Source organism: Festucalex cinctus, chromosome 17 (assembly GCF_051991245.1).
Source record: "Festucalex cinctus isolate MCC-2025b chromosome 17, RoL_Fcin_1.0, whole genome shotgun sequence".
Classification (NCBI taxonomy): domain Eukaryota; kingdom Metazoa; phylum Chordata; class Actinopteri; order Syngnathiformes; family Syngnathidae; genus Festucalex; species Festucalex cinctus.
In genome coordinates, this window is record NC_135427.1 from 7,264,458 (window position 1) to 7,278,353 (window position 13,896).

The window sequence follows — 13,896 nt, forward strand, 5'->3', positions numbered from 1 at the left end:
AAAGCCTTACTATACATGGTCGTTTTTTTGTCGGAAAAAAAAGCCTTACTATGCATGGTCGTTTTTTTGTCGGAAAAAAAAGCCTTACTATACATGGTCGTTTTTTTGTCGGAAAAAAAAGCCTTACTATACATGGTCGTTTTTTTGTCGAGAAAAAAAAGCCTTACTATACATGGTCGTTTTTTTGTCGAGAAAAAAAAGCCTTACTATACATGGTCGTTTTTTTGTCGAGAAAAAAAAGCCTTACTATACATGGTCGTTTTTTTGTCTGAAAAAAAAGCCTTACTATACATGGTCGTTTTTTTGTCGGAAAAAAAAGCCTTACTATACATGGTCGTTTTTTTGTCGAAAAAAAAAGCCTTACTATACATGGTCGTTTTTTTGCCGGAAAAAAAAAGCCTTACTATACATGGTCGTTTTTTTGTCGAAAAAAAAAGCCTTACTATACATGGTCGTTTTTTTGCCGGAAAAAAAAAGCCTTACTATACATGGTCGTTTTTTGGTCGGGAAAAAAAGCCTTACTATACATGGTCGTTTTTTTGTCGAAAAAAAAAGCCTTACTATACATGGTCGTTTTTTTGTCGGAAAAAAAAGCCTTACTATACATGGTTGTTTTTTTGTCGGAAAAAAAAGCCTTACTATACATGGTCGTTTTTTTGTCGAGAAAAAAAAGCCTTACTATACATGGTCGTTTTTTTGTCGGAAAAAAAAGCCTTACTATACATGGTCGTTTTTTGGTCGGGAAAAAAAGCCTTACTATACATGGTCGTTTTTTTGTCGAAAAAAAAAGCCTTACTATACATGGTTGTTTTTTTGTCGGAAAAAAAAGCCTTACTATACATGGTCGTTTTTATTGTCGGAAAAAAAAGCCTTACTATACATGGTCGTTTTTTTGTCGGAAAAAAAAGCCTTACTATACATGGTCGTTTTTTTGTCGCAAAAAAAAAGCCTTACTATACATGGTCGTTTTTTTGTCGGAAAAAAAAGCCTTACTATAGATGGTCGTTTTTTTGTCGAAAAAAAAAGCCTTACTATACATGGTCGTTTTTTTGTCGAAAAAAAAAGCCTTACTATACATGGTCGTTTTTTTGTCGAAAAAAAAGCCTTACTATACATGGTCGTTTTTTTGTCGGAAAAAAAAGCCTTACTATACATGGTCGTTTTTTTGTCGGAAAAAAAAGCCTTACTATACATGGTCGTTTTTTTGTCGGAAAAAAAAAGCCTTACTATACATGGTCGTTTTTTTGTCGGAAAAAAAAGCCTTACTATAGATGGTCGTTTTTTTGTCGAAAAAAAAAGCCTTACTATACATGGTCGTTTTTTTGTCGAAAAAAAAAGCCTTACTATACATGGTCGTTTTTTTGTCGAAAAAAAAGCCTTACTATACATGGTCGTTTTATGGTTAAAATAAAAAAAAGCCTTACTATACACGGTCGTTTTTTTGTCAGAAAAAAAAGCCTTACTATACATGGTCGTTCTTATTTAAATGCCTTAATAAAAATCATTTCCTGTGTGTTTGTTTGATTCAAAAAAGGAGACGGAATAAAGACTCAAAACAGTTGAACATTTTGTTTTGTTTCACCAAAGGATTTCATCAAGAACACAATTCAGGACAATTCTCAGAAGAGTCCAGCGTCGTTCTTCGATTCTCGATGTCTTTTTATGCCGTCTGCTTGTGGGAGCCCGTTGATCTGGTCGTGATGACAAAGTCAAGCTGACTCCTCAGAAGGTCCAGTAATGCCAGGGTGTTCTGCCATCGAGTCCACGGATTGGTTTAATACTCCGACCGTTTTCCGCACCTGCCAAACAGAATAGCAGAAACCGCTCCATGTGCCTTAAATACATGTTGAATAAACAGTGGCAGTTGACATTTAATTCTGCAATAAACTGTCAAGGACTAACCTTGATCAGCGGTAGAATGTTTTGCAAGTGATCAATCATTAACTTTTTGGGACCAAATTTTGTATTACTCTTGTAAAAATGTAAGTAATATGCCATATTTCCAACACTATACTTTTTTTTTTTTTTTTTTTTTTTTAAACGCCTCACTATGCATGGTCGTTTTGAAGGGAAAAAAACGGCTAACTATACATGGTCGTTTTGAAGGGAAAAAAAAGCCTTACTATACATGGTCGTTTTTTTGTCGGAAAAAAAAGCCTTACTATACATGGTCGTTTTTTTGTCGAGAAAAAAAAGCCTTACTATACATGGTCGTCTTTTTGTCAGAAAAAAAAGCCTTACTATACATGGTCGTTTTTTTGTCGGGAAAAAAAGCCTTACTATACATGGTCGTTTTTTTTGTCGGAAAAAAAAGCCTTACTATACATGGTCGTTTTTTTGTCGGAAAAAAAAGCCTTACTATACATGGTTGTTTTTTTGTCGGAAAAAAAAGCCTTACTATAGATGGTCGTTTTTTTGTCGAAAAAAAAAGCCTTACTATACATGGTCGTTTTTTTGTCGAAAAAAAAAGCCTTACTATACATGGTCGTTTTTTTGTCGAAAAAAAAAGCCTTACTATACATGGTCGTTTTTTTGTCGGAAAAAAAAGCCTTACTATACATGGTCGTTTTTTTGTCGAGAAAAAAAAGCCTTACTATACATGGTCGTTTTATTGTCGAGAAAAAAAAACCTTACTATACATGGTCGTTTTTTTGTCTGAAAAAAAAAGCCTTACTATACATGGTCGTTTTTTTGTCGGAAAAAAAAGCCTTACTATACATGGTCGTTTTTTTGTCGGAAAAAAAAGCCTTACTATACATGGTCGTTTTTTTGTCGGAAAAAAAAGCCTTACTATACATGGTTGTTTTTTTGTCGGAAAAAAAAGCCTTACTATACATGGTCGTTTTTTTTGTCGGAAAAAAAAGCCTTACTATACATGGTCGTTTTTTTGTCGGAAAAAAAAGCCTTACTATACATGGTCGTTTTTTTGTCGAAAAAAAAAGCCTTACTATACATGGTCGTTTTTTTGTCGGAAAAAAAAGCCTTACTATACATGGTCGTTTTTTTGTCGAAAAAAAAAGCCTTACTATACATGGTCGTTTTTTTGTCGGAAAAAAAAGCCTTACTATACATGGTCGTTTTTTTGTCGGAAAAAAAAGCCTTACTATACATGGTCGTTTTTTTTTTTGAAAAAAAAAAGCCTTACTATACATGGTTGTTTTTTTGTCGAGAAAAAAAAGCCTTACTATACATGGTCGTTTTTTTGTCAGAAAAAAAAGCCTTACTATACATGGTCGTTTTTTTGTCGCAAAAAAAAAGCCTTACTATACATGGTCGTTTTTTTGTCGGAAAAAAAAGCCTTACTATACATGGTCGTTTTTTTGTCGGAAAAAAAAAGCCTTACTATACATGGTCGTTTTTTTGTCGGAAAAAAAAGCCTTACTATAGATGGTCGTTTTTTTGTCGAAAAAAAAAAGCCTTACTATACATGGTCGTTTTTTTGTCGAAAAAAAAAGCCTTACTATACATGGTCGTTTTTTTGTAGAAAAAAAAAGCCTTACTATACATGGTCGTTTTTTTGTCGGAAAAAAAAGCCTTACTATACATGGTCGTTTTTTTGTCGGAAAAAAAAGCCTTACTATACATGGTCGTTTTTTTGTCGGAAAAAAAAGCCTTACTATACATGGTCGTTTTTTTGTCGAGAAAAAAAAGCCTTACTATACATGGTCGTTTTTTTGTCGGAAAAAAAAGCCTTACTATACATGGTTGTTTTTTTGTCTGAAAAAAAAGCCTTACTATACATGGTCGTTTTTTTTGTCGGAAAAAAAAGCCTTACTATACATGGTTGTTTTTTTGTCGGAAAAAAAAGCCTTACTATACATGGTCGTTTTTTTTGTCGGAAAAAAAAGCCTTACTATACATGGTCGTTTTTTTGTCGGAAAAAAAAGCCTTACTATACATGGTCGTTTTTTTGTCGGAAAAAAAAGCCTTACTATACATTGTCGTTTTTTTGTCGGAAAAAAAAGCCTTACTATACATGGTCGTTTTTTTGTCGGAAAAAAAAGCCTTACTATACATGGTCGTTTTTTTGTCGGAAAAAAAAGCCTTACTATACATGGTCGTTTTTTTGTCGGAAAAAAAAGCCTTACTATACATGGTCGTTTTTTTTTTTTTTAAAAAAGCCTTACTATACATGGTCGTTTTTTTGTCGGAAAAAAAAGCCTTACTATACATGGACGTTTTTTTGTCGGAAAAAAAAGCCTTACTATACATGGTTGTTTTTTTGTCGAAAAAAAAGCCTTACTATACATGGTCGTTTTTTTGTCGGAAAAAAAAGCCTTACTATACATGGTCGTTTTTTTGTCGGAAAAAAAAGCCTTACTATACATGGTCGTTTTTTGTCAGAAAAAAAAGCCTTACTATACATGGTCGTTTTTTTGTCAGAAAAAAAAGCCTTATTATACATGGTCGTTTTTTTGTCAGAAAAAAAAGCCTTACTATACATGGTCGTTTTTTTGTCGGAAAAAAAAGCCTTACTATACATGGTCGTTTTTTTGTCGGAAAAAAAAGCCTTACTATACATGGTCGTTTTTTGTCAGAAAAAAAAGCCTTACTATACATGGTCGTTTTTTTGTCAGAAAAAAAAGCCTTATTATACATGGTCGTTTTTTTGTCAGAAAAAAAAGCCTTACTATACATGGTCGTTTTTTGTCGAAAAAAAAAGCCTTACTATACATGGTCGTTTTTTTGTCGGAAAAAAAAGCCTTACTATACATGGTCGTTTTTTTGTCGGAAAAAAAAGCCTTACTATACATGGTCGTTTTTTTGTCGGAAAAAAAAGCCTTACTATACATGGTCGTTTTTTTGTCGGAAAAAAAAGCCTTACTATACATGGTCGTTTTTTTGTCGGAAAAAAAAGCCTTACTATACATGGTCGTTTTTTTGTCGAAAAAAAAAGCCTTACTATACATGGTCGTTTTTTTGTCGAAAAAAAAAGCCTTACTATACATGGTCGTTTTTTTGTCGGAAAAAAAAGCCTTACTATACATGGTCGTTTTTTTGTCGGAAAAAAAAGCCTTACTATACATGGTTGTTTTTTTGTCGAAAAAAAAGCCTTACTATACATGGTCGTTTTTTTGTCGGAAAAAAAAGCCTTACTATACATGGTCGTTTTTTTGTCGGAAAAAAAAAGCCTTACTATACATGGTCGTTTTTTGTCAGAAAAAAAAGCCTTACTATACATGGTCGTTTTTTTGTCAGAAAAAAAAGCCTTATTATACATGGTCGTTTTTTTGTCAGAAAAAAAAGCCTTACTATACATGGTCGTTTTTTTGTCGAAAAAAAAAGCCTTACTATACATGGTCGTTTTTTTGTCGGAAAAAAAAAGCCTTACTATACATGGTCGTTTTTTTGTCGGAAAAAAAAGCCTTACTATACATGGCCGTTTTTTTGTCGGAAAAAAAAGCCTTACTATACATGGTCGTTTTTTTGTCGGAAAAAAAAGCCTTACTATACATGGTCGTTTTTTGTCAGAAAAAAAAGCCTTACTATACATGGTCGTTTTTTTGTCGGAAAAAAAAGCCTTACTATACATGGTCGTTTTTTTGTCGGAAAAAAAGCCTTACTATACATGGTCGTTTTTTTTTTTAAAAAAAGCCTTACTATATACATGGTTGTTTTTTTGTCGAGAAAAAAAAACCTTACTATACATGGTCGTTTTTTTGTCAGAAAAAAAAGCCTTACTATACATGGTTGTTTTTTTGTCCCAAAAAAAAAGCCTTACTATACATGGTCGTTTTTTTGTCGGAAAAAAAAGCCTTACTATACATGGTCGTTTTTTTGTCGAAAAAAAAGCCTTACTATACATGGTCGTTTTTTTGTCGGAAAAAAAAAGCCTTACTATACATGGTCGTTTTTTTGTCGGAAAAAAAAAGCCTTACTATACATGGTCGTTTTTTTGTCGGAAAAAAAAGCCTTACTATACATGGTCGTTTTTTTGTCGAAAAAAAAGCCTTACTATACATGGTCGTTTTTTTGTCGGAAAAAAAAGCCTTACTATACATGGTCGTTTTTTTGTCGGAAAAAAAAGCCTTACTATACATGGTCGTTTTTTGTCAGAAAAAAAAGCCTTACTATACATGGTCGTTTTTTTGTCAGAAAAAAAAGCCTTATTATACATGGTCGTTTTTTTGTCAGAAAAAAAAGCCTTATTATACATGGTCGTTTTTTTGTCAGAAAAAAAAGCCTTACTATACATGGTCGTTTTTTTGTCGGAAAAAAAAGCCTTACTCTACATGGTCGTTTTTTTGTCGAAAAAAAAAGCCTTACTATACATGGTCGTTTTTTTGTCGGAAAAAAAAGCCTTACTATACATGGTCGTTTTTTTGTCGAAAAAAAAAGCCTTACTATACATGGTCGTTTTTTTGTCGAAAAAAAAAGCCTTACTATACATGGTCGTTTTTTTGTCGGAAAAAAAAAGCCTTACTATACATGGTCGTTTTTTTGTCGGAAAAAAAAGCCTTACTATACATGGTCGTTTTTTTGTCAGAAAAAAAAGCCTTACTATACATGGTCGTTTTTTTGTCGGAAAAAAAAGCCTTACTATACATGGTCGTTTTTTTGTCGAAAAAAAAAGCCTTACTATACATGGTCGTTTTTTTGTCGGAAAAAAAAAGCCTTACTATACATGGTCGTTTTTTTGTCGAAAAAAAAAGCCTTACTATACATGGTCGTTTTTTTGTCGGAAAAAAAAGCCTTACTATACATGGTTGTTTTTTTGTCGAAAAAAAAAGCCTTACTATACATGGTCGTTTTTTTGTCGGAAAGAAAAGCCTTACTATACATGGTCGTTTTTTTGTCGGAAAAAAAAGCCTTACTATACATGGTCGTTTTTTGTCAGAAAAAAAAGCCTTACTATACATGGTCGTTTTTTTGTCAGAAAAAAAAGCCTTATTATACATGGTCGTTTTTTTGTCAGAAAAAAAAGCCTTACTATACATGGTCGTTTTTTTGACGGAAAAAAAAGCCTTACTATACATGGTCGTTTTTTTGTCGAAAAAAAAAGCCTTACTATACATGGTCGTTTTTTTGTCGGAAAAAAAAGCCTTACTATACATGGTCGTTTTTTTGTCGAAAAAAAAAGCCTTACTATACATGGTCGTTTTTTTGTCGAAAAAAAAAGCCTTACTATACATGGTCGTTTTTTTGTCGGAAAAAAAAAGCCTTACTATACATGGTCGTTTTTTTGTCGGAAAAAAAAGCCTTACTATACATGGTCGTTTTTTTGTCAGAAAAAAAAGCCTTACTATACATGGTCGTTTTTTTGTCGGAAAAAAAAGCCTTACTATACATGGTCGTTTTTTTGTCGAAAAAAAAAGCCTTACTATACATGGTCGTTTTTTTGTCGGAAAAAAAAAGCCTTACTATACATGGTCGTTTTTTTGTCGAAAAAAAAAGCCTTACTATACATGGTCGTTTTTTTGTCGGAAAAAAAAGCCTTACTATACATGGTTGTTTTTTTGTCGAAAAAAAAAGCCTTACTATACATGGTCGTTTTTTTGTCGGAAAGAAAAGCCTTACTATACATGGTCGTTTTTTTGTCGGAAAAAAAAGCCTTACTATACATGGTCGTTTTTTGTCAGAAAAAAAAGCCTTACTATACATGGTCGTTTTTTTGTCAGAAAAAAAAGCCTTATTATACATGGTCGTTTTTTTGTCAGAAAAAAAAGCCTTACTATACATGGTCGTTTTTTTGACGGAAAAAAAAGCCTTACTATACATGGTCGTTTTTTTGTCGAAAAAAAAAGCCTTACTATACATGGTCGTTTTTTTGTCAGAAAAAAAAGCCTTACTATACATGGTCGTTTTTTTGTCGGAAAAAAAAGCCTTACTATACATGGTCGTTTTTTTGTCGAGAAAAAAAAGCCTTACTATACATGGTCGTTTTTTGTCAGAAAAAAAAGCCTTACTATACATGGTCGTTTTTTTGTCGGAAAAAAAAGCCTTACTATACATGGTCGTTTTTTGTCAGAAAAAAAAGCCTTACTATACATGGTCGTTTTTTTGTCAGAAAAAAAAGCCTTATTATACATGGTCGTTTTTTTGTCAGAAAAAAAAGCCTTACTATACATGGTCGTTTTTTTGTCGGAAAAAAAAGCCTTACTATACATGGTCGTTTTTTTGTCGAAAAAAAAAGCCTTACTATACATGGTCGTTTTTTTGTCGGAAAAAAAAGCCTTACTATACATGGTCGTTTTTTTGTCGGAAAAAAAAGCCTTACTATACATGGTCGTTTTTTTGTCAGAAAAAAAAGCCTTACTATACATGGGCGTTTTTTTGTCGAAAAAAAAAGCCTTACTATACATGGTCGTTTTTTTGTCGAAAAAAAAAGCCTTACTATACATGGTCGTTTTTTTGTCGGAAAAAAAAGCCTTACTATACATGGTCGTTTTTTTGTCGGAAAAAAAAGCCTTACTATACATGGTTGTTTTTTTGTCGAAAAAAAAAGCCTTACAATACATGGCCGTTTTTTTGTCGGAAAAAAAAGCCTTACTATACATGGTCGTTTTTTTGTCGGAAAAAAAAGCCTTACTATACATGGTCGTTTTTTGTCAGAAAAAAAAGCCTTATTATACATGGTCGTTTTTTTGTCAGAAAAAAAAGCCTTACTATACATGGTCGTTTTTTTGTCGGAAAAAAAAGCCTTACTATACATGGTCGTTTTTTTGTCAGAAAAAAAAGCCTTACTATACATGGGCGTTTTTTTGTCGAAAAAAAAAGCCTTACTATACATGGTCGTTTTTTTGTCGAAAAAAAAAGCCTTACTATACATGGTCGTTTTTTTGTCGGAAAAAAAAGCCTTACTATACATGGTCGTTTTTTTGTCGGAAAAAAAAGCCTTACTATACATGGTTGTTTTTTTGTCGAAAAAAAAAGCCTTACAATACATGGCCGTTTTTTTGTCGGAAAAAAAAGCCTTACTATACATGGTCATTTTTTTGTCAGAAAAAAAAGCCTTATTATACATGGTCGTTTTTTTGTCAGAAAAAAAAGCCTTACTATACATGGTCGTTTTTTTGTCGGAAAAAAAAGCCTTACTATACATGGTCGTTTTTTTGTCGAAAAAAAAAGCCTTACTATACATGGTCGTTTTTTTGTCAGAAAAAAAAGCCTTACTATACATGGTCGTTTTTTTGTCGGAAAAAAAAGCCTTACTATACATGGTCGTTTTTTTGTCGAGAAAAAAAAGCCTTACTATACATGGTCGTTTTTTTTGTCGGAAAAAAAAGCCTTACTATAGATGGTCGTTTTTTTGTCGGAAAAAAAAGCCTTACTATACATGGTCGTTTTTTTGTCGGAAAAAAAAGCCTTACTATACATGGTCGTTTTTTTGTCGAGAAAAAAAAGCCTTACTATACATGGTCGTTTTTTTGTCGAGAAAAAAAAGCCTTACTATACATGGTCGTTTTTTTGTCTGAAAAAAAAGCCTTACTATACATGGTCGTTTTTTTGTCGGAAAAAAAAGCCTTACTACACATGGTCGTTTTTTTGTCGGAAAAAAAGCCTTACTATACATGGTCGTTTTTTTGTCGGAAAAAAAAGCCTTACTATACATGGTCGTTTTTTTGTCGAAAAAAAAAGCCTTACTATACATGGTCGTTTTTTTGTCGGAAAAAAAAGCCTTACTATACATGGTCGTTTTTTTGTCGGAAAAAAAAAGCCTTACTATACATGGTCGTTTTTTTGTCGGAAAAAAAAGCCTTACTATACATGGTCGTTTTTTTGTCGGAAAAAAAAAGCCTTACTATACATGGTCGTTTTTTTGTCGGAAAAAAAAGCCTTACTATACATGGTCGTTTTTTTGTCGGAAAAAAAAGCCTTACTATACATGGTTGTTTTTTTGTCGAGAAAAAAAAGCCTTACTATACATGTTCGTTTTTTTGTCGGAAAAAAAAGCCTTACTATACATGGTCGTTTTTTGTCGGAAAAAAAAGCCTTACTATACATGGTCGTTTTTTTGTCGAAAAAAAAAGCCTTACTATACATGGTCGTTTTTTTGTCGGAAAAAAAAGCCTTACTATACATGGTCGTTTTTTTGTCGAGAAAAAAAAGCCTTACTATACATGGTCGTTTTTTTGTCAGAAAAAAAAGCCTTACTATACATGGTCGTTTTTTTTGTCGGAAAAAAAAGCCTTACTATACATGGTCGTTTTTTTGTTGGAAAAAAAAGCCTTACTATACATGGTCGTTTTTTTGTCCGAAAAAAAAGCCTTACTATACATGGTCGTTTTTTTGTCGAGAAAAAAAAGCCTTACTATACATGTTCGTTTTTTTGTCGGAAAAAAAAAGCCTTACTATACATGGTCGTTTTTTTGTCGGAAAAAAAAGCCTTACTATACATGGTCGTTTTTTTGTCGGAAAAAAAAGCCTTACTATACATGGTCGTTTTTTTGTCGAAAAAAAAAGCCTTACTATACATGGTCGTTTTTTTGTCGAAAAAAAAAGCCTTACTATACATGGTCATTTTTTTGTCGGAAAAAAAAGCCTTACTATACATGGTCGTTTTTTGTCAGAAAAAAAAGCCTTACTATACATGGTCGTTTTTTTGTCAGAAAAAAAAGCCTTATTATACATGGTCGTTTTTTTGTCAGAAAAAAAAGCCTTACTATACATGGTCGTTTTTTTGTCGAAAAAAAAAGCCTTACTATACATGGTCGTTTTTTTTGTCGGAAAAAAAAGCCTTACTATACATGGTCGTTTTTTTGTCGGAAAAAAAAGCCTTACTATACATGGTCGTTTTTTTGTCGGAAAAAAAAGCCTTACTATACATGGTCGTTTTTTTGTCGGAAAAAAAAGCCTTACTATACATGGTCGTTTTTTTTTTTTAAAAAAAAGCCTTACTATACATGGTTGTTTTTTTGTCGAGAAAAAAAAACCTTACTATACATGGTCGTTTTTTTGTCAGAAAAAAAAGCCTTACTATACATGGTTGTTTTTTTGTCGCAAAAAAAAAGCCTTACTATACATGGTCGTTTTTTTGTCGGAAAAAAAAGCCTTACTATGCATGGTCGTTTTTTTGTCGGAAAAAAAAGCCTTACTATACATGGTCGTTTTTTTGTCGGAAAAAAAAGCCTTACTATACATGGTCGTTTTTTTGTCGAAAAAAAAAGCCTTACTATACATGGTCGTTTTTTTGTCGAAAAAAAAAGCCTTACTATACATGGTCGTTTTTTTGTCGGAAAAAAAAGCCTTACTATACATGGTCGTTTTTTTGTCGGAAAAAAAAGCCTTACTATACATGGTTGTTTTTTTGTCGAAAAAAAAGCCTTACTATATATACATGGTCGTTTTTTTGTCGGAAAAAAAAGCCTTACTATACATGGTCGTTTTTTTGTCGAAAAAAAAGCCTTACTATACATGGTCGTTTTTTTGTCGGAAAAAAAAAGCCTTACTATATATACATGGTCGTTTTTTTGTCGGAAAAAAAAGCCTTACTATACATGGTCGTTTTTTTGTCGGAAAAAAAAGCCTTACTATACATGGTCGTTTTTTTGTCGAAAAAAAAGCCTTACTATACATGGTCGTTTTTTTGTCGGAAAAAAAAGCCTTACTATACATGGTCGTTTTTTTTGTCGGAAAAAAAAGCCTTACTATACATGGTCGTTTTTTGTCAGAAAAAAAAGCCTTACTATACATGGTCGTTTTTTTGTCAGAAAAAAAAGCCTTATTATACATGGTCGTTTTTTTGTCAGAAAAAAAAGCCTTACTATACATGGTCGTTTTTTTGTCGAAAAAAAAAGCCTTACTATACATGGTCGTTTTTTTGTCGGAAAAAAAAAGCCTTACTATACATGGTCGTTTTTTTGTCGGAAAAAAAAGCCTTACTATACATGGTCGTTTTTTTGTCGGAAAAAAAAGCCTTACTATACATGGTCGTTTTTTTGTCGAAAAAAAAAGCCTTACTATACATGGTCGTTTTTTTGTCGGAAAGAAAAGCCTTACTATACATGGTCGTTTTTTTGTCGGAAAAAAAAGCCTTACTATACATGGTCGTTTTTTGTCAGAAAAAAAAGCCTTACTATACATGGTCGTTTTTTTGTCAGAAAAAAAAGCCTTATTATACATGGTCGTTTTTTTGTCAGAAAAAAAAGCCTTACTATACATGGTCGTTTTTTTGTCGGAAAAAAAAGCCTTACTATACATGGTCGTTTTTTTGTCGAAAAAAAAAGACTTACTATACATGGTCGTTTTTTTGTCAGAAAAAAAAGCCTTACTATACATGGTCGTTTTTTTGTCGGAAAAAAAAGCCTTACTATACATGGTCGTTTTTTTGTCGAGAAAAAAAAGCCTTACTATACATGGTCGTTTTTTGTCAGAAAAAAAAGCCTTACTATACATGGTCGTTTTTTTGTCGGAAAAAAAAGCCTTACTATACATGGTCGTTTTTTGTCAGAAAAAAAAGCCTTACTATACATGGTCGTTTTTTTGTCAGAAAAAAAAGCCTTATTATACATGGTCGTTTTTTTGTCAGAAAAAAAAGCCTTACTATACATGGTCGTTTTTTTGTCGAAAAAAAAAGCCTTACTATACATGGTCGTTTTTTTGTCAGAAAAAAAAGCCTTACTATACATGGTCGTTTTTTTGTCGGAAAAAAAAGCCTTACTATACATGGTCGTTTTTTTGTCGGAAAAAAAAGCCTTACTATACATGGTCGTTTTTTTGTCGGAAAAAAAAGCCTTACTATACATGGTCGTTTTTGTTGTCGGAAAAAAAAGCCTTACTATACATGGTTGTTTTTTTGTCGAGAAAAAAAAGCCTTACTATACATGGTCGTTTTTTTGTCAGAAAAAAAAGCCTTACTATACATGGTCGTTTTTTTGTCGGAAAAAAAAGCCTTACTATACATGGTCGTTTTTTTGTCGGAAAAAAAAGCCTTACTATACATGGTCGTTTTTTTGTCGAAAAAAAAGCCTTACTATACATGGTCGTTTTTTTGTCGAAAAAAAAGCCTTACTATACATGGTAGTTTTTTTGTCAGAAAAAAAAGCCTTACTATACATGGTCGTTTTTTTGCCAGAAAAAAAAGCCTTACTATACATGGTCGTTTTTTTGTCAGAAAAAAAAAGCCTTACTATATACATGGTCGTTTTTTTGTCAGAAAAAAAAGCCTTACTATACACGGTCGTTTTTTTGTCGGAAAAAAAAGCCTTACTATACATGGTCGTTTTTTTGTCGGGAAAAAAAAGCCTTACTATACATGGTCGTTTTTTGTCGGGAAAAAAAGCCTTACTATACATGGTCGTTTTTTTGTCAGAAAAAAAAGCCTTACTATACATGGTCGTTTTTTTGTCGAGAAAAAAAAGCCTTACTATACATGGTCGTTTTTTTGTCGAGAAAAAAAAGCCTTACTATACATGGTCGTTTTTTGTCGGGAAAAAAAGCCTTACTATACATGGTAGTTTTTTTGTCGGAAAAAAAAGCCTTACTATACATGGTCGTTTTTTTGTCGGAAAAAAAAGCCTTACTATACATGGTTGTTTTTTTGTCAGAAAAAAAAGCCTTACTATACATGGTCGTTTTTTTGTCAGAAAAAAAAGCCTTACTATACATGGTCGTTTTTTTGTCGGAAAAAAAAGCCTTACTATACATGGTCGTTTTTTTGTCGGAAAAAAAAGCCTTACTATACATGGTCGTTTTTTTGTCGGAAAAAAAAGCCTTACTATACATGGTCGTTTTTTTGTCGAGAAAAAAAAGCCTTACTATACATGGTCGTTTTTTTGTCGAGAAAAAAAAGCCTTACTATACATGGTCGTTTTTTTGTCAGAAAAAAAAGCCTTACTATACATGGTCGTTTTTTTGTCGAGAAAAAAAAGCCTTACTATACATGGTCGTTTTTTTGTCGAGAAAAAAAAGCCTTACTATACATGGTCGTTTTTTTGTCGAGAAAAAAAAGCCTTA

At 32.2% G+C, this 13,896-nt stretch overlaps 1 long non-coding RNA gene across 2 annotated transcripts in view; it reads right to left on the bottom strand.

The window, feature by feature from the left end:
* Positions 1 to 1,554: 1,554 nt before the first annotated feature.
* The window catches only part of LOC144004973 (uncharacterized), a 74,429-nt gene continuing 62,087 nt past the window's right edge, over positions 1,555 to 13,896 (bottom strand). For both annotated transcript variants that reach the window (XR_013279477.1, XR_013279476.1), the window contains exon 4: positions 1,555 to 1,799. This is a non-coding gene — a long non-coding RNA (uncharacterized LOC144004973). The remainder of the gene's footprint in view (positions 1,800 to 13,896) is intronic.